General features: G+C 45.7%; 1 protein-coding gene across 5 annotated transcripts in view; it reads left to right on the top strand.

The window, feature by feature from the left end:
• The window catches only part of SPECC1 (sperm antigen with calponin homology and coiled-coil domains 1), a 255686-nt gene that overhangs the window by 101169 nt on the left and 136659 nt on the right, over positions 1-17858 (top strand). The gene's annotated exons all lie outside the window — the stretch shown is intronic.

The raw sequence follows: 17858 nt of genomic DNA, 5'->3' as shown, positions 1-17858 counted from the left end.
TCAGGCCCGGTCCCGTCTTTTGGCCACAGCTACGACAGAATTTGGGAATTCTCAGCACAGTGAAAGCCACTGTGTCAGGTGTGACAAATTCCTTCCCCTTCCTGCATTCAGTCCTTGAAGGGGCCCTGGTTCCTGCAGATTCCAGGAGCCCGGAGTGGGGAGGAGCTGGCAGCGTGGAAGGCCTGCTTCCCCTCTGTTCTCAAAGACAGGAGATCAGACAGAGACGTTCCCGCGACGTGGTGGAAAGGGGCTCGCAGTGCCAGTGCATTCCCTGCTGGGTTTAGAATGAAACTTCATGTTGTCCTCTGTGGCCCGCACGGAAGGACCCAGGCGCATCTGCCAGGGCCCAGCACGGGTTGGTGTGTTTCAGTGCCAAGGGCCAAACCCATATTTAGCCAAAAAACAGGTGTGATTTGCCTTAAGGGAGATTTCATAACTTGAGATAGCTCAAGCTGAACATTCAGAACAGGCATAACTAAGTCAAAGAGACTGAAGAAAGCATTCACCAGAAAAAATAACTCGAGTTATTGTTTCTGATTTGAAACTTCAGTGGATGAAACACAAAGGATAACAATCCTATTGAGAACTGAATTAGTTTTCTGGAAGGAGTATCTTGTAAAACACAAAGCTATAAATATGATGAGGTAAAACACTAGAATTCCTACAAGTGGGGAAAGGACCAGATGGAGAACCTTATAAGATGAAGGAAATTTTAGACCAGACAAAAGGACTCATGGAATTCTGGAAAAAGACATAACTTAATTGCCAGATTGCAGCAAAAAAGACAAAAAGCCTACCAACTTCGTGACGGAAAGATGGGCCGGCTTTGAGGAGAACGGGGTGGCACTGGGCAGCGCGAGCACCCACGCGTCCTCGGACCGCCGACTCGGGAACAATAGCCTCCTGTGCGCAGCCGTCACATGGGCTCCAGCATGCAGGCCACAGGCGCTGGTTTGGTTTGATTCAGGAAGAAAAATCAGGTTCTATCTAAAGGATAGTGAGTGGCTGTGGAATTGTCCTACCGGCTGGAGAGTGAGGCGTGGCGGCTCTGCAGCCAGAAATGGTGCCTAAAACTTCAGAGGCCCCGCTTGTGCCGGCCCTGCCGCGCGGTGTGAGCGCGGACGCCGCGGCCCGCCCCAGAGCGCCGGCCCTGGGCCTGCGGGAGGCGCCGCGGCCACCGCCTGCCAGCGTCTTGATCGTTCTGCAACCACACAGCTGCCGTTGGGCAGCCGTCATTCGTTCCTGAGTCAGAGTCTGCAAGGGGTTGAGGGTAAAGGTAAGAAAGCAAATAGCTGACTGACACTTTCAGCTTAGTAAGTGGGAGGTAGACCCTGCCCTCAACCCAGACTAATAGAGTAGTGATCCCCCCAAGCATCGGAAGAGGTTTAAAACCTAGGTAATCAGAAAGAACGCCAGACACAGATTCTCCTGCCGAGATATTATTCAGTGAATCAGGGCGAAAGAAGGACATTTTTACACATGAAGGATTTATATATAAAACTTGAGCAAATATTCAGATGTCCAGTTAGATCTGGTAATTGGATCAGTAGAAGCATCAAGCTGGAGGAAGATGAAGAATGTAAGAAACTGGTGAGCACTGAACCTTGCAGCATGAAACATTATGTACATCAATGGAGAAAACTAATGTCACTGATATTCATAATGTATTCTTGAAAAGAAAGATCATACATTCAGGGAAAATCTAGGAAATAGCCCAAAACTAAAAATTCTAGACTACCTTAGCAAAATCCAGGATTGCAAGTGCAGACATTCAGGCATTGAGATGTAAAAGTACTCTAAAATGAATCTTATATTTGTTGGCAAGGGGTTGGGGGCACAGCTATTTAATTTTCATGACGATTTGGTTAAGACTGTTAGGAATGGTCAGTAACCACAAAAAGCATAGTATTCCCAAGATAACAGTGATTGAGGATGATAAGGAGGGGCAAGCAGGTCAGGAAGGAATAAAGAGAAGCCATATCAAATCAGCAAAAGTGAAGAGAGGAAAAGAGGTGAGGTGAAACGAGTTAATAAACAGTAAACAAAATGAAATGCAAACAAGAAAGCCAACTTGCCCTACAATAAATGCTCTTAAGCTAAATTCACCCATTAAAAAACAAAGACCAGCAATATTAGTATCAAAGCAGGACTCAAGAACTAAAGCATTGAACAGAACAAAGAGACATTATGTACTGATAAAAACTATAAAAATATGTAACTAGGAATAAAAGAATTTAATTTAAAAAAAACTATTATACTCAGAAAGTGTAGATTGTTTCTTTTCTAATTTGATGGGTCAGGAAAGTCGATTGCCAGCTTGGATGGCCACGGGGACCAGGTGGGCGGTGTGAACTTGTGCATTATTGGCTGTGGACAGCAGAGCCCTGGAATTGCACTGTGAACTAGAGAGCAGACGCCTTGCCTGTAGACCTTGAGAGTCATACACTGGAAAGCATCTTGCCAGCCAAACAGACGTATCTGTACAAGTTTTCAAACTCTGAAACAAATTTAAAAAGCAATAATATGTTCTTTGTAAAGAACATAGTTAACAAATTATAGAATGGGGCGTACACATTCTTCCTCTAGATCTACAAAATGTTTACAGAGGTTGATCATGTAGCTTTGTCACCAAAAAACAAAAAATAAAATACAGGCTGATTGGTGTGGCTCAGTTGGTTAGCCAGTTCGGGGTTGCAGATTTGGAACCTGGTCAAGGTGTGTGCAGAGGGCAGCCAACCGATGTTTCTCTCACATCAATGTCTCTTCCCCTCTCTTCCTTCCTCCCTTCCCCTCTAAAATTAAAATTAAAATTAAAAAACTGAAATATAAAAATCATAATTTTATATGCAATCTGTTAATTCAGTTAAATTAGTGCTAAAAAAAGATGATTATTAAAAAAACTACTTTGGAATTCAGAGAGATTTTTAAAATAATCTATCAAAAGAAAGTCAAAACAACAATTATAAATCATTTAGAGATAAACGGAGGAATGAGAGTTTTTTAGCAAAACTGTGAAATAGAACTAAAGCTATACATAATGCATAAATGCATAATCATAGGTGCTTTTATTCATATAAGAAAAGGAAAACTGAAAGTATATAGTGAAATATTCAACTTATGAAACCAGGAAAGAAAACAAAAGAAATAAATTAATGAAATGAAATTAATGAAATTAATAAAACTGAAATAAATAAAATAGAAAATTGTAAAGAAGATAAAAGACCAAACACTACTTCTTTGAAAAGGCAAGTAATGGCAATTATTTCTGATTGAAGGAAAAAATGTTTAAAACGAGCAAGGCTGTATTGTTATAGGTATGAAAGAAATTTAAAATACAGTCATACCTCGGTACTCGTCAAACCCTGTATTCATCCCATTTTGATGAGAAAAAAAATGTTTCAGTACTTGGCACTCACCACTTGGCACCCTTCTCTCTTGATGAAGCAGAGGTCAACATGTAAGCTTCATGTGAGCAGTTCCGTGCTTATGGGTTTCAGCACTTGTCACGAGGTAACCACGTGTGCTGAGGTAGCACTCTACAGCCCTGACCTGTGTGACTCAGTTGGGCATCATCAGGCAAAGTGTAAGGTCCCCAGTTAGATCCCCAGCCAGGGCACATGCCTGGGTTGTGGGTTCAGTCCCCTGTTGAGGGCGTGCGAGAGGCAACTGGTGGATGTTTCTCTCTCACATCAATGGTTGTCTCACACTCTTTCTCCCTCCCTTCCCCTCTCTCTAAAAGTAAATAAATTTTTTTTTAAAGAAATGAAAAGTACAGTCTATAACAATTTGAAAAACTAGAGGAAATGGAAGTATTATTATTATTATTTAACATTGTTTTTGGTGTTTATGCAATAAGGCAAAATATCTTTTGGCTTAAATATTGAGAAGAAAAAGCAAATTAAACCCAAGAATAAGGGCATTTGTAAGTGAGTATATATAAGATAAATATAAGAAGAGCAATAGCTTTTTTCTGTACTAGCAATAACTGGTTAACACTGGAAATTGGATAACTAATTCATAGGTGTCATAAAATAGGAATAATTTTAACTAGAATATTATAAGACATGAGGTGAAAAGTATTGAATCTCATTGTGGTTCATAAAGCAAGACTTAAAATAATGGAGAAACTACACTGCATTCTAGGGTGGGCTGATTTTATATTGTAAAATTATTAATTCTTATCAAATTATTATGCCTGGATACCACACTCATTTTTTTCCTCAAAATTGTTTCTTAGGGAAAAAGGAAACTCCTTACATTCAAGCCTCACAAAATGACATTTTCAGCTAGGCATGTTCTTAATTACTTTATTCTGCATAACAAAGTAATATTTGGGGAAGACAAACTAATGTAGCCTTAATCTGTTTTAATTTTAGAGTTTGTAGAGACCGCCTGACAGTTGGTTTAGAAAAAGACAAATTTAACACAAATTTAGTATTTATTTTATGGGGCATGTTTTATAGTTATGTGTTGCGTTTTGTTGAATTGAGGCATTTAAAGATTATATGAGAGTACAATAAGTGGTTAGGTTGTAGAGAGCACAAATATACAGTCGTCGTCGTCGTCGGCAGCCGTCCGTCTCGAGAGACGATGGCGTAGCTTCTTGAGAGTCTATCTGCACCGCCGAGAATGGCTGTGCAGTCCGATTCGGGAGTGACAATCCCTGCCGCACTTGGTACAGGTGAAGGCAGATGGCTGTTGTTGCTGCTGCTGACGCTGCTTCCGCCTCGATCTTTTCTGGACTGCCTCCTCGTTGCGCGCAGCCTCCGCGCGTGACGTACCTTGCCTGACCGCGAGCCTCCAGGCTAGGCGGTCGTCTGCTTGAACTTCCCATGTGTTGAGATTGATGGAGCATTGTGTCATGTCCTTTTTGCAGATGTCTTTGAACCGCAGTTTTGGGCGCCCTGTCATCCTCTGGCCTTCTGCTAGCTCGCCGTAGAGGAGGTCTTTGGGGATACGGCCTGCATCCATTCTTTTGACATGGCCGAGCCACCTGAGGCGCCTCTCGCTAAGAACTGCATGCAAACTGCTCATATTGGCTCACTTCAGCACCTCGGTGTTGGGGACCTTATCCTGCCAGGCGACATGCAGGACGCGTCGCAGGCACCTCATGTGGAAGCTGTTGAGTTTCCTTTCGTGCCTTGCGTAGGTGGTCCACGTCTCGCTGCCATAGAGGAGAGTGCTGAGTACGCAGGCTTGGTAGATGCGCAGTCTGGTTTTCTCAGTGAGGCTGGAATTGTTCCACGCTCGCCGGTTCAGTCTGGCCATAACTGTGGCTGCCCTGGCGATTCTCCGGTTGACCTCCAAGTCGACTGACAGAGAGCTCGAGATGGTGGACCTGAGGTAAGTGAAGTCGTTGACAACCTCCAGGGTGTATCCGTCGATGGTGATGCATGGGGGAGTCCCCGTGCCTTGAGCCATAACATTCGTCTTCGTCAGGCTGATGGCTAGTCCGAACTCCTTGCATGCGTGGGAAAGGCAAGTGACTAGCTGCTGGAGTCCCTCTTCGGAGTGTGATGTCAAAGCTGCGTCATCGACGAAGAGCATCTCACGGATGAGCACCTCTTTGACTTTGTTCTTGGCTCGTAGACGGGCCAGGTTGTAGAGCTTGCCATCGGATCTGGTGTGAATGAAGACACCCTCGCTGCAGTCCTTAAAGGCGTATTGGAGGAGCATGGAGAAGAAGATTCCGAACAGCGTAGGCGCGATGACGCAGCCCTGCTTTACTCCGCTGCTGACTGGGAAGGCCTCAGAGGTTGCGCCGTTGTAGGACACCGTGCTGTGCATGTTGTCGTGAAAGGACATGACCACAGCAAGCAGATGTGGTGGACAGCCAATCTTCCGTAGCAAGCTGAAGAGTCCGCTTCGACTGACCAGATCAAACGCCTTTGTGAGGTCGATAAAGGCGAGGTAGAGTGGTTTATGCTGCTCGTGACACTTCTCCTGCAGCTGGCGTAGGGAGAAGATCATGTCCACTGTTGATCGGCCAGCTCTGAAGCCACACTGGGACTCTGGGTAGACGCGGGAAGCAAGGGTCTGCAGGCGGGCAAGAGCGACCCGGGCGAATACTTTGCCGACGACGCTGAGGAGAGAGATGCCCCGGTAGTTGTTGCAGTCGCTGCGGTCTCCTTTGTTCTTGTACATGGTGATAATGTTGGCGTCTCTCATATCCTGGGGGATGTAACCCTCCTTCCAGCAGAGACAGAGTAGATGGTGGAGCGGCTGTAGCAGGACTGGTTTCCCGCTCTTTAGGATTTCTGGAGGGATTCCGTCGCTTCCTGGTGCTTTCCCGCAAGCGAGGCGGTCGATGGCTTTGCCGAGCTCTGCCGCAGTAGGTGGGGTGTCTAGCTCCTCCATGACTGGTAGGTCTGGGATGGCGTTAAGAGCAGTGTCTGTTACGGTGTTCTTCGTTGCGTACAGCTCGAGGTAGTGCTCGGTCCACCGCCGCATTTGCTGTTCCTGGTCAGTGATGACCTCACCTGTCTTGGACTTAAGGGGGGCGATCTTGGAGGGGATTGGGCCTGTTGCCTTCTTGATACCCTCATACATTCCTCGTGCGTTGCCTATATCGGCGGCTTCCTGAATGCTTCTGCACAGGTTTAGCCAATAGGTGTTGGCACAGTGGCGGGCGGTCTTCTGGACTTTGCTCCTGGCAGCCCGTAGAGCTTGAAGTGTACTGGGAGTGGGCGTGACCTTGTAAGCCAGTAGGGCCTTCCTCTTAGCCTCGATCACGGGTTCCATTTCTTCCCAGTGAGCCTCGTACCAGTCAGCGTTCTTCCGCTCTTTCTTCCCGTAAGCAATAATGGCGGAGTTGTATATGGCGTCGCGGAGACGTGGCCAATTGGATTCGATAATGTCATCTGCCGCCACTCCCTCGCCGAGTGCATCTTCCATCTTGTTGATGAATTGCTGGGTCTTAACTGGGTTGCTGGCACAACTGGTGTTGATGCGTGGGCGACCCTTCATCTTGGAGTGGTGCAACCTCTTCGGCATTATGCGCACCTTGCTTACCACGAGGGCATGGTCCGTGTCGCAGTCTGCACTGTGGTAGCTGCGGGTGAGGAGGGTGCTGCCAATATCCGTTCTTCTGGTGATGACGAGGTCAAGCTGGTGCCAATGACGGGAGCGGGGGTGCCTCCATGACACCTGGTGGATCTCTTTGCACTTGAAGAATGTGTTTGTCACACACAGGCCGTGGTGACACAAAAGCTCAAGCAGTCGCTGACCATTCTCATTGATCTTTCCTCTCCCAAAGTTTCCAAGGCAGGTGGGCCAGGCCATGTGGTCGGCTCCTACTCTTGCGTTGAAGTCTCCAAGGAGATAGAGAGAGTTACTTCTGGGAATCTTGGATAACGCTTCGTCCAGTGCATGGTAGAACTGTTCTTTCTCTTCGGTGGTGGCGCAGAGGGTTGGGGCATACGCGCTAAGAATGCTGACTGGGCCGAAAGTTGTTGACAATCGGAGGGTAAGTAATCTCTCTGTGCCTCCTGTGGGTGGCTCTATGGAGTTAACAAGCGTGTTCTTCACAGCGAACCCAACACCGTGCTGTCTTGGTTGGTCCGGAGACTTCCCTTGCCAGTAGAAGGTGTAGTTGGTTTCTCTGATAGTTCCGTTGTCGGCCAACCGGGTCTCCTGTAGAGCCGCAATGTCGATGTTTAGTCGTGCCAGTTCCCTATCGATGACAGCGGTTTTCCTGGCACCCTTGATCCACGGAAGGTCTGCAGTAAGTCCGGGGCACATGGTCCTGATGTTCCAGCTAGCGAGGCGAAGAGCCGGAGGCTTCTTTCTTGTTGTTTGCTTGGAATTAACTGGTGCGGGTGTTTTGTGGCCCACTTTTCGAGAGGCGCCTCTCTGATCTCCACGCACCCAGTGGGGCAGGCGAGCCATGGCGAGACGGTAGCTGTCCAGTGAGGTGCGATGACCTCTCCCACCGTCAGAGGAGACCCCTGGCGCTCGTTTCCTTCGCCAATCGGATGAGCTTATAACCGGTATCTGTCTCCTCCCGTGTTGAGTCGACATCTTGCGATGACGCTGGAGTGTCCTCTCAAGTGAAACTGAAGCTACAGAGCCTGGGCAGGGTGATATGGAGGGTCTGCTGTTGCCCATGCAGCAGACCCCCCCTCTCTTCGCAGCTGAAGGGTCCAAGGGAAAGACAAAGTCAATACAGCTTGGCTTCAGGTGCGCCGCAGGAGTTGCCGGTGTTGACTATAATGTCAAACCGCCTTAGGGACTCCGGCTCCGGATTTTCTGTCGGGGTTTACTCCCTTAGCCTTTCCCCTGAAGAGGTATGCCGCAAGGCAGCGGAGGTTTTTTGGAGTCAGAGTTTTCCTTCTCTGATTTTAGAGATGTCCTTCCTCTTTCCTCCTTTACAGTCTTGAGGGCAGCATTTACAGGCTAAAATAGAAAACTGGCAGTGTAACCTTCTAAGCAGATACTACCAATACCCTGCTTGGGTATACTCACCCAACAATAAACATCTCTTAAATGTCCTCCAAGTGCCATGCCTCGAATTAGTAAATGGCAGTGCAATGGCAGCCAAACATTTGGATCAGTTTCACTAAGTAAACCACCAACACAAGTAGGTTTTTAAAACAATAGAATAGTGTCTCATTTTATTAAAAATAATAACTATTTTTAAGCAACTTACCAGCAACACTGAATAAAAACCTGGCTGTGTTTCCCACTGTTTCAACTGCTCCTCAGCTGGCTTTAACACAGCAGTATCCTGACTGGTGGCCTGAGTTAAGACTTGAAGAACAACAGTGCTGGCACTATTGAGATCCATGGAAACCAATTGGCTCAGTCCGAATAGCCCGGCTCTCCAGCTTCCACTGTCCAACACGAAGTGGCGTCGGTTGGTCCCGCGCCCCACGCTTGCAAGTCCACGCGCCACCGCCCACTGATGCCGAAAGCGGCTTCTAGGAACGCGCCATGTTCTGAGTCGCAGCTCTAAACGATGCGGACGCTAGAATATCGCGTCACAGACATCCACAGCAATAAAAAAGATCAAAATACTGATACACAAAACAACACAAATGAATCTCAAAAAGCATTACGCTAAGTGAAAGAAGCAAAGCATAAAAGTACATGAAGTTCTAGAAAATGCAAAATTATAGAGACAGAAAGTAGATCACTGGTTGCCTTGGGCTATGGGGCTAGAGGAAAGGATGATACAACAAGACACAGGATAATTTTTAGGGAGATGGAAATGCTTTAATCTTGATTCAATAGTAGTTATGCTACCGAAAAGCAATTTGGGGTCCTGCTGCCTGCCGCCACCCTCTAGGCAAAATTCCAGAAGCAAAGGTTTGGTGATAAAGAAAGTCTATCCAGTCACAGCTTCAATTACTTAAGCCTATCAATTAAGGCTAAACTCTAACACCTGGGCCCTGCTATCATTTCCCCCTGTTTTAATCACCTTATTTCTATAGGGCTAGTTACAAACTAAAACAGCATAAAATACAAAAACTACACAACTTTGGAAGAATGACAGGCTTCTGCCTCATAGCCTGTTCCCTCTAGAACACCCAAAGAATAAACCAGGGACCCTCTGCCAGGCCAGCCCAATCCTTTAGAAAAATAGGAAGCCCCACACTTTGTTCTTCCACAGAGACACGAACTTAACAATATACTGTCTAAAAACGCTTTAAGAGAACTCCAGAAACCAGTTAAAAAGTCATAATATCCCAGGAAAGTGCAAAGCCAAAACCAGCTATATTAAAATGGTTAAAAAAATTATTTCACCCATGAGAGCCCCTCCCCTAAGCCAGCACAGAAACAACCTTAAAGAAATGAAGACCTAATAATTATGAGACAAAAATAAAAAACGACCATCTTAAATAAGTTCAATGAACTTCGAGAGAAAACAGACAACTAAGGAAAATCAGGAAAATGATGCATGAACAAAATGAAAGTATCTTAAAAAACAGAACTTCAGGAATTGAAGAATATAATAATTCAATTAAAATATTCACTAGGAGGACTTCTGGCCAAGATGGAGGCATAGACAGACATGCGGCGTCTCCCTCCACAACTAAGAAGGAATACAATTACCTCAAAACTAGAAACAACCATAAGTTCCAGAAAATCAAAGTGCATGGAAGTCCAGCAAACAAAGATATAACCTGCAACCAGGACCACCCTATTCAGCTGCACGTTTACATACTACATAAAACACTTCTAACTTTGAAATAACTGTAGGCTGAGAAAAGGGAATCAAAGTTGCAAAGACACGACCTGAGTTCTGCACGTCCCCTCACAGCGTCCTTACGTGTTCTTGGCCTGCCGCGGTCCTATTCCCTCGCTTATCGCGGGTATTATGTTCTAGATGCCCCCGTGATAGGTGAGTATCTGCGAAGTAGGAACCTTACATTTATTTTAGTACTTACATATATTTTAAGGCTTTATAAACCCTTCCCACACTCTTATAAACCATTTCCAGTCCCTTACTAACCTTTCCCACTCCCTTATTAACCTTTTCCACACTTTTATAAATACTACTTATGTTCTTAAACATATTCTACACTCTTAAACCTACATAACTTCAACAACATACGTATACAGTACCGCAAAGTCCCGCGATATAGCGAAAAATCCGCGATAAATAATTAAATATTATATTTTAAAAAATCCTGTGATACAGTGAGGCCATGATAAGTGAACCGCAATAGAGAGGGACTACTGTACAGTATAGGTTTATAGTTTGTATAAAAAATACAGTAAGTAGTAATGCAAGAATAAACTTTTGCATATTCAGAACTGTAAACCTACTTTTGCCCCACACTTTACCTACAGTAAGAATTTTTTAAAGTATATTTAATTGATTATGTTGTTACAGTAGTCCCAATTTCTTTTCCCTTTGTTTCCCTCCACACAGTACCCACCCTTTCCTCCAGCAATCCCACCCACTTTAGTTCATGTCCATGGGTCATGCATATAAATTCTTTGGCTTCACCCTTTCCTATATTATTCTTAACTTCCCCCTGTCTATTTTGTACCAACCAATTATGCTTCTTAGTCCCTACACCATTTCCCCGTTTCTTTCCCTTCCCCCTCCCAGCTGATAACCCTTCAAATGATCCCCATACCTATGATTCTGTTCCTATTCTGGTTTGCTTAGTTGGATTTTGTTTTTATTTTTTTAGATTCAGTTGTTGATAGTTGTGAGTTTGTTGTCATTTTGATGTTCATAGTTTTGATCTTCCTTTTCTTAAGTCCCTTTGACATTTGGTATAATAATGGCTTCGTGATGATGAACACCAATTAGCTTTACCTTGTCTGGGAAGCACTTCATCAGCCCTTCCATTCTAAATGATAGCTTTGCTGGATACAGTAATCTTGGTTGTAGGTCCTTGGTTTTCATCACCTTTAATACTTCTTGCCAGTCCCTTCTTGCCTGCAAAGTTCCATCTGAGGAATCGCTGATAATCTTATAGGCACCCCTTTGTAGGTAACTCTGCTTTTCTCTTGCTGCTTTTAAGATTCTCTCTTTATCTTGAACATTTGACATTTTAATTATGATGTGTCTTGGTGTGGTCCTCTTTGGGTCTCACTTCTTTGGGACTCTGTGCTTCTTGGACTTGTATGTCTATTTACTTCACCAAATTTGGGGAGTTTTTCTTCATTATTTTTCACATAAGCTTTTGATTTCTTGCTCTTCCTCTTCTTCTGGCACCCCTATGATTCGGATGTTGGCACATTTAAAGTTGTCCCAGAGGTTCCTAAGCCTCTCCTCATTTTTTTCAATTCTTGTTTCCTCATTCTGTACTGGTTGACTCTTTTTTTCTTCCTTATGTTCCAAATCTTTGATTTGAACCCCGGTTTCCTTCCCTTCACCATTGGTTTTGTGTAGATTTTCCTTTGTTTCATTTAGCATAGCCTTCACTTCTTCCCTTATGCATTTGTCATACTTAAGCATATCTGTCAAGCCTGTGAGCATCTTTATCACCAGTGTTTTGAATTCTGCGTCTTTGAGGTTGTCTATCTTCATCGCTTAGTTCTCCCACTGGAACCTTGATCCATTCTCCTGTTTGGGCAATACTTCTCTGTCTCCTCATCTTGACAGGCTCTTGTGTTTATTTGCCTCTGCGTCCCAAGTAGAGCTGTCGCACCTGTTACGTTGTAAGGGGTGGAGCCTTAGGGATTCGTCAGTGCAGGGCAACCCGTTTCTCTACATTGTAGTGCTGTATGTGGGGAAGGGGTTTGGGAAGGAACAGTGCTGCTTGCTCAGCACTCGCCCCTTTTTTCCAGGCACCTCTTCCATTTCCATATAGGACTGGCACCTCTAGCTGCTGCCCTGGCTGTTGTTCCCAGAGTGAATGGGTCTGTGGACGTTCTAGGACCATGGAGGCCCTTTAAACAAGCAGACTCTGCTGAGAGACCGGCAGTTTCTGCCTCTGCCCCAACCCCCACTGGTTTGCACAGTCAGAAGCAATGAGGCTTTTATTTTCCCCAGCGCTGGGACTGTGAGCTGTGTAGTCTGGTCTGGGGCTGGGAGCGCTCCCCAGGTGTCCCTCCTTACTTTTTTTTTTTTTTTTTTTTTTTTTATGTGTGACTGCACTTTCCACCGGCCCACCACAGGCACTATTGCCATCGCCACCACATTGCACCTCTCCGCCCTGGCTCCATCCCTCCCACCTGTCTGGATGAGTATTTTTTCTTTATATCCTTGTTTGTTGGACTTCCATGCAGCTTGATTTTCTGGAACTTCTGGTTGTCTCTCGTTTTGAGGTAGTTGTATTCTTTCCTAGTTGTGGAGGGAGACGCAGCGTGTATACCTATGCCTTCATCTTGGCCAGGAGTCCTGTTTTATTCTTTTTGTGGTAAAACTGAGCATATTTTCATCAGTCTTAGACTTTTCTTCTTTGCTCTCTAGTAAAGAAAGGGGACCAGCTTGCCCAAGAAAATGAAACAGGGAGAATCTTTTTTTTAAATAACATTTATTTATTTATTTAAAGATTGTATTTACTTATTCTTAGAGAGAGGGGAAGGGAGGGAGAAAGATTGGGAGAGAAACATCAATGTGTGGTTGCCTCTTGCACACCCCCAACTGGGGACCTGGCCCGCAACCCAGGCATGTGCCCTGACTGGGAATCGAACTGGTGACCCTTTGGTTCACAGGCTGGTGCTCAATTCACTGAGCCACAGCAGCCAGGGCTAACATGGAGAGTGTTGTACTTACCAGGGAGTGGACTTCACAACTGTCTTCACTGTATCATTGACAGTTGTGTCAGGAATTAGCATTGTCTTCCATCTCTAGACATTTCAATGAAGAAAATATCAGTTTGGGAAATAGAGACACAGAGTTAATGGCTTTATGAGATTAAAAATCTCTCTCATCAACCGAGGCATGATGAATTTATTTCCTAGAGATGTCTGCGACTCTGTCTCCCACTCCACATGCTCTTCCACAGTGACTGCCACTTCCTCCATCGAGGAATCGGACTGTGAAAACGGGCAGCCTAGGACCACTTCACCCAGCGGACTCCGCTGTGTGCCTGCCGAGGCTGTGCAGCAGCCCTTGTCTGCAGAGCCGGTCTACAGCGGGTCCTGCCGCCCTGAGCCCCCGTGCTGGAGAGGCCGCACCACCGTGCTCCGACCAGCAGCCCAGCTGAGCTCCTGTCTGACAGTGTCAACAGTCAGACCCGAGAGCGAGCCAGCTGGGATGTCCTGCCCAGCCAAGTCCTCAAGTGACTGCAGCTCCAGTCATTCTTGGACGGCAGCCACCTGAGAGCATCTATCTCAGTGAGAGCTGCCTGGCCCCACCCTTCCCCAATTCACAACCTGCAAAATCATCAGCAAAATGAAATGGTGGTTTTAACCTGTGAAGTTAGGGGAAACTTGTCTTGAAGCAATGGTCCTTGGAGCCTGAGGGTTCAGCTGGAGCACCCTAACTGTGATGGGGTTCATTCACTCCCATTAGCAGAGGCAATCCCAGCTACTTCCTGTGCGCCGATCAGTGGGCTCCTAAGCAGGAAGTGCTTGCCTAGTTACAATCACAGCAGTCTTAAAATTCAGTGTCCCATTTTGGTCTTTTTTCATTCTGCATTATATTTTAAGAATTATATATTATGCCTATGTGGAGTAAATGTATGCTAAGCAGTATACATAATTTCTGTTTTTTATTGTTGACTAATATCCCTTGCTGGGGTCTGAAGCCTTTTTGTTTGTTTTAAACTGGTGTACAATACAGTTTTCTGTCTGTTGTATTAATTGCTCTGCCAACATACTACTGTACCAGGGCACCACTGTATCAGCCACATTAGAAACAGTCTTTGTTTGATGTTTGTTTCTAGCATCTCTTTCCCTCCTCTTTCACGAATTCTCCTTAGGTAATTCACCATTTTCCTACTTTGAGTGGACATGCATATCACCTTGACCTCAATGAGTCGCGGGTGGTACGGACCCAGTCAGAATGACATGCAGGGAGACATTTGTAGGCGCTTCCGGGAGCGACTTAGCTCTCTCCATTGGATTTGCTGCTTCGTGCTCCCGTGAGCTGGGGACCTGCTGGGAAGCCAGAGCAGGAGTTGGAGAAAAACAGACCCTGCAGATACATTATACTTCAATTGAGCTGGGCCTGAAGTTGGACCCGCTCCTAGACTTTCAGTTAGACGAGCCAAAAACTTCTCTTTTTATTGTCGCAAGCTTGAGTTGGGTCTACTGTTGCAATGAAAAGATTCCTAACTCAAAGTGAGCACATCTGCAGCATTTTTGAGATTCTGGGTCCATTTCAGAGGGCCCTTGCTAAATCATAGGATCTCCAGGCAGTCCATCTGATGAATGGCCCTGGGTCCTGTGAGGCCTGGTGGGAAGGATAAGGAATGTTTTGCTTAAAGAAGACCAAGGAGAAACAAAGCTGCCTTCTCATATTCAGATGTTATGTGGAATAAGCAATAAATTTGTTCTTTGTGGTTCCAGATTGTTTCAGAACTGGAACCAACATGTGCCATGTTAACCAAGATAGAATTCAGCCAGATATAAGGAAGGATTGTCCAACTGTGTGAGCTGCTCAGCAGTGGAGGGGCTGTCTAAAGCTGGGCTTTCTTTCAGTGAAAATATTCAGTAGTAACTGGAATATGAGAGTTTAGTAAATAACCACAGAAGTTGAATACTTTTGACATTACTTTGTGTGAAAGATTAGGCTACATGATTTCTCTGTTTCTTTCTATTCTGAAATAATACAATTTTATACACCTTAGGTATCAGAAGGAAGTATATGACCCTTGGGCAAATTGTAAGTCTCAGACTCTCAGTTTCCTTATCCGTAAAACGAAGATAATACTTTTCAGACTGATTTTTGTGAGCCTAAAATTAATGTGTATGAAAATGCTTTGAAAATTAAAGCTCTACACAAATCTAAAGTTCTGTTATAGTTTCTCTACCTGTTAACTGCAGTTTAAAAAATGGGCAGCTCGTTAAAGTTTGTTTATGCTTTGACCTGTGGTTGGTTTAAAAAAAGAAAGTGATATTAATCCAAATAAATAAGGTTCAGCATGCCCAGTCCACCTAATTCTCCAGTTTTTCCAATTGTAAATTCAGATGAAGTTAGTAACTTTTAATGGTGGAACTTGGAAGTTTCTCAGTGATCACTAAGAGGCAGAGCTGTAACTGAGCCAAGTGCTTAATTTTAGAGAGTCAGCTAAATTATGATCAAATAGGTCCTTCTAAGTTGCGTCAGGCCTCAGAAATTGGGAAGTCAATCTTTTCCCATCTCTACTGAAAGGAAGGCTGCACACAGAGAGGCAGGGTTTTAATTCACTAAAGCCCCACTGCCCTCGGCTCCTCCTCATTCTTCATGTTTGCTGCCTAGAGACCTTGGGGGTGCTGGGAAGTTCCTGTGCAGGGGTGCCAAGCTCTTGAGTTAGGCAATGAGGATTTTATTTGGCCCACACAATGGGCGAAGAGGCTAAGCCAGTGTGCAGAGCGAATTCTGGGACCAACTGTTCCTCTGTGCACTTCAGATTCAGTGGAAATTAGATGGCCCTGCCTGCTTTGCACTTGTCACAGGGCACATAGAGAGCTGCCCTTCCAGAGCCGTCCTGCATTCTGGCTTCTCCTGAAGATGCCTCCGTGCAGCCGGCTGTGTGGGCCGCCTGCAAGGAGCTGGTCGGACCGCAGCGTTCTCTCCGGGACGCTGCCACTCTGTCTCCTGCCTCAGTGGGTCTTTGCCTCCACCCAGAGCCGGCCTGGCATCCTCCCCAGGCCAGGGCCCCTTCTGTGTGGCTGAGGTCTTTTTTTCAGGAGCCCCCTTGTTCGGGAGCACTGTTCATAGCGGCCCTGGCACAGTATGGGTATTTGGGAAAGCGAAGGATGCAGATTTACACGTTTTGAACTTTAACCCAAGTGGAGTGCGAGCAAACTTAATTTGGCATTCTGAAAAAAAAAAAAAAAAGTGAAAACAAGGTAGACAACATTGATCCTGTTATGAAAACTATCTCTAGACCTGGACTCTCCTATTTGCTTTAACAAAGGAAGCAAATGAGTAAGTAGTTTGGTTCATTTGTATGAATAGGATTCTTTTCTGTTTTTTCCAGTTTGGTTTGCAAAGAGTTTCTGTAACAACCTCTGGGCTGCTCCGATTTAAACAGAACCCACAGGCCGTTTAGTTAGGGGCCCGATTGCCGGCTGCCAGAATTACAACTCTTAGTACTAGAGTTTAGTGAAAAGAAAAAGAACTTTATTTAACAGTTAAATAGATTTAGATTATTTGCGGATTTCTGCTGTTGAGTCTTATGTTCTTTAAAATACCCACAAACACAGTTCTGCCTCCCCCTACCAAACCAGGCCAGCCTTAGAAAAGTCAGAAACACTGTTTCCCTACTTCCTAGGCACAGTTCAGCTTTACCAGCAGCTGCCAATCACTCAGTTCTGACTGGGGAGGCCCTTTCTGTGCTGTGGTGCCCTCCAGCTCTCAATGCAGGACCGCCTGGATTCTCAGCCTCCTTGTAAATTGCCTTCTACCTGCAAACCGCATGGATCTCCTCTTCTTCTCAAAATTGCATGGTGAGAGCCTCTTAAAGCGGCCTGGAGAGCCCTCTCAAAACCGCTTGGAGAACTCAGCTTCTTTAATCCACATGGAGAAGGCCCCTTCACCAAGCTGCATGGAGGGAGCGCAAGAGAGAGAGAACAACCTGGAGAGCCCCCTCCTCCAAACCACATGGTGGGAGAGCGCTCTCGCGCGCGCGCGCGCGCGCGAGAGAGAGAGAGAGAGAGAGAGAGAGAGAGAGAGCGAGAGAGAGAGAGGGAGGGAGAGAGAGAGAGAGAGAGAGAGAGAGAGAGAGGGAGAGCGAGAGAGGGAGAGAGAGCGAGAGAGAGGGAGAGAGAGAGAGGGGGAGAGCGAGAGAGAGGGAGAGCGAGAGAGAGAGAGAGAGAGAGAGGGAGAGCGAGAGAGAGAGAGAGGGAGAGCGAGAGAGAGAGAGAGAGAGAGAGAGAGAGCGAGAGAGCGAGAGAGAGAGAGAGAGAGAGAGGGAGAGAGAGAGGGAGAGAGGGAGAGAGAGAGGGAGAGAGGGAGAGCGAGAGAGAGAGAGAGAGAGAGAGAGAGAGAGAGAGAGAGAGAGAGAGAGAGAAATAGAGAGATAGAGAGTGAGAGTGTGAGACTCCGCTAAAATGTCCGCAGCTGCTTATATATCCCTGACTGCGTCCTCTGACGCAGTGGGTGTTGCAACCACTTCTGACCATTCACAGAACCCTGCGCAGGCTCTGTAGGCTCCTTCCGTACCATCCCACAGTCCAAGACCCCTCCCATCTTCATGGGCCTTGGAAGTATCAAAGCCATTTGCATAACAAAGACACTGGCAACTAGCCCTAGGCATGCAAAGGCATCTTAAAAGCTGCTTCCTTTTCCCCATCCCCACGTC

Source organism: Furipterus horrens, unplaced genomic scaffold (genome assembly GCF_987537825.1).
Source record: "Furipterus horrens unplaced genomic scaffold, mFurHor1.1.pri manual_scaffold_11, whole genome shotgun sequence".
Lineage (NCBI taxonomy): Eukaryota > Metazoa > Chordata > Mammalia > Chiroptera > Furipteridae > Furipterus > Furipterus horrens.
The sequence above is the reverse complement of the archived record's forward strand: the minus strand, read 5'-3'. Positions and strand labels throughout refer to the sequence as shown.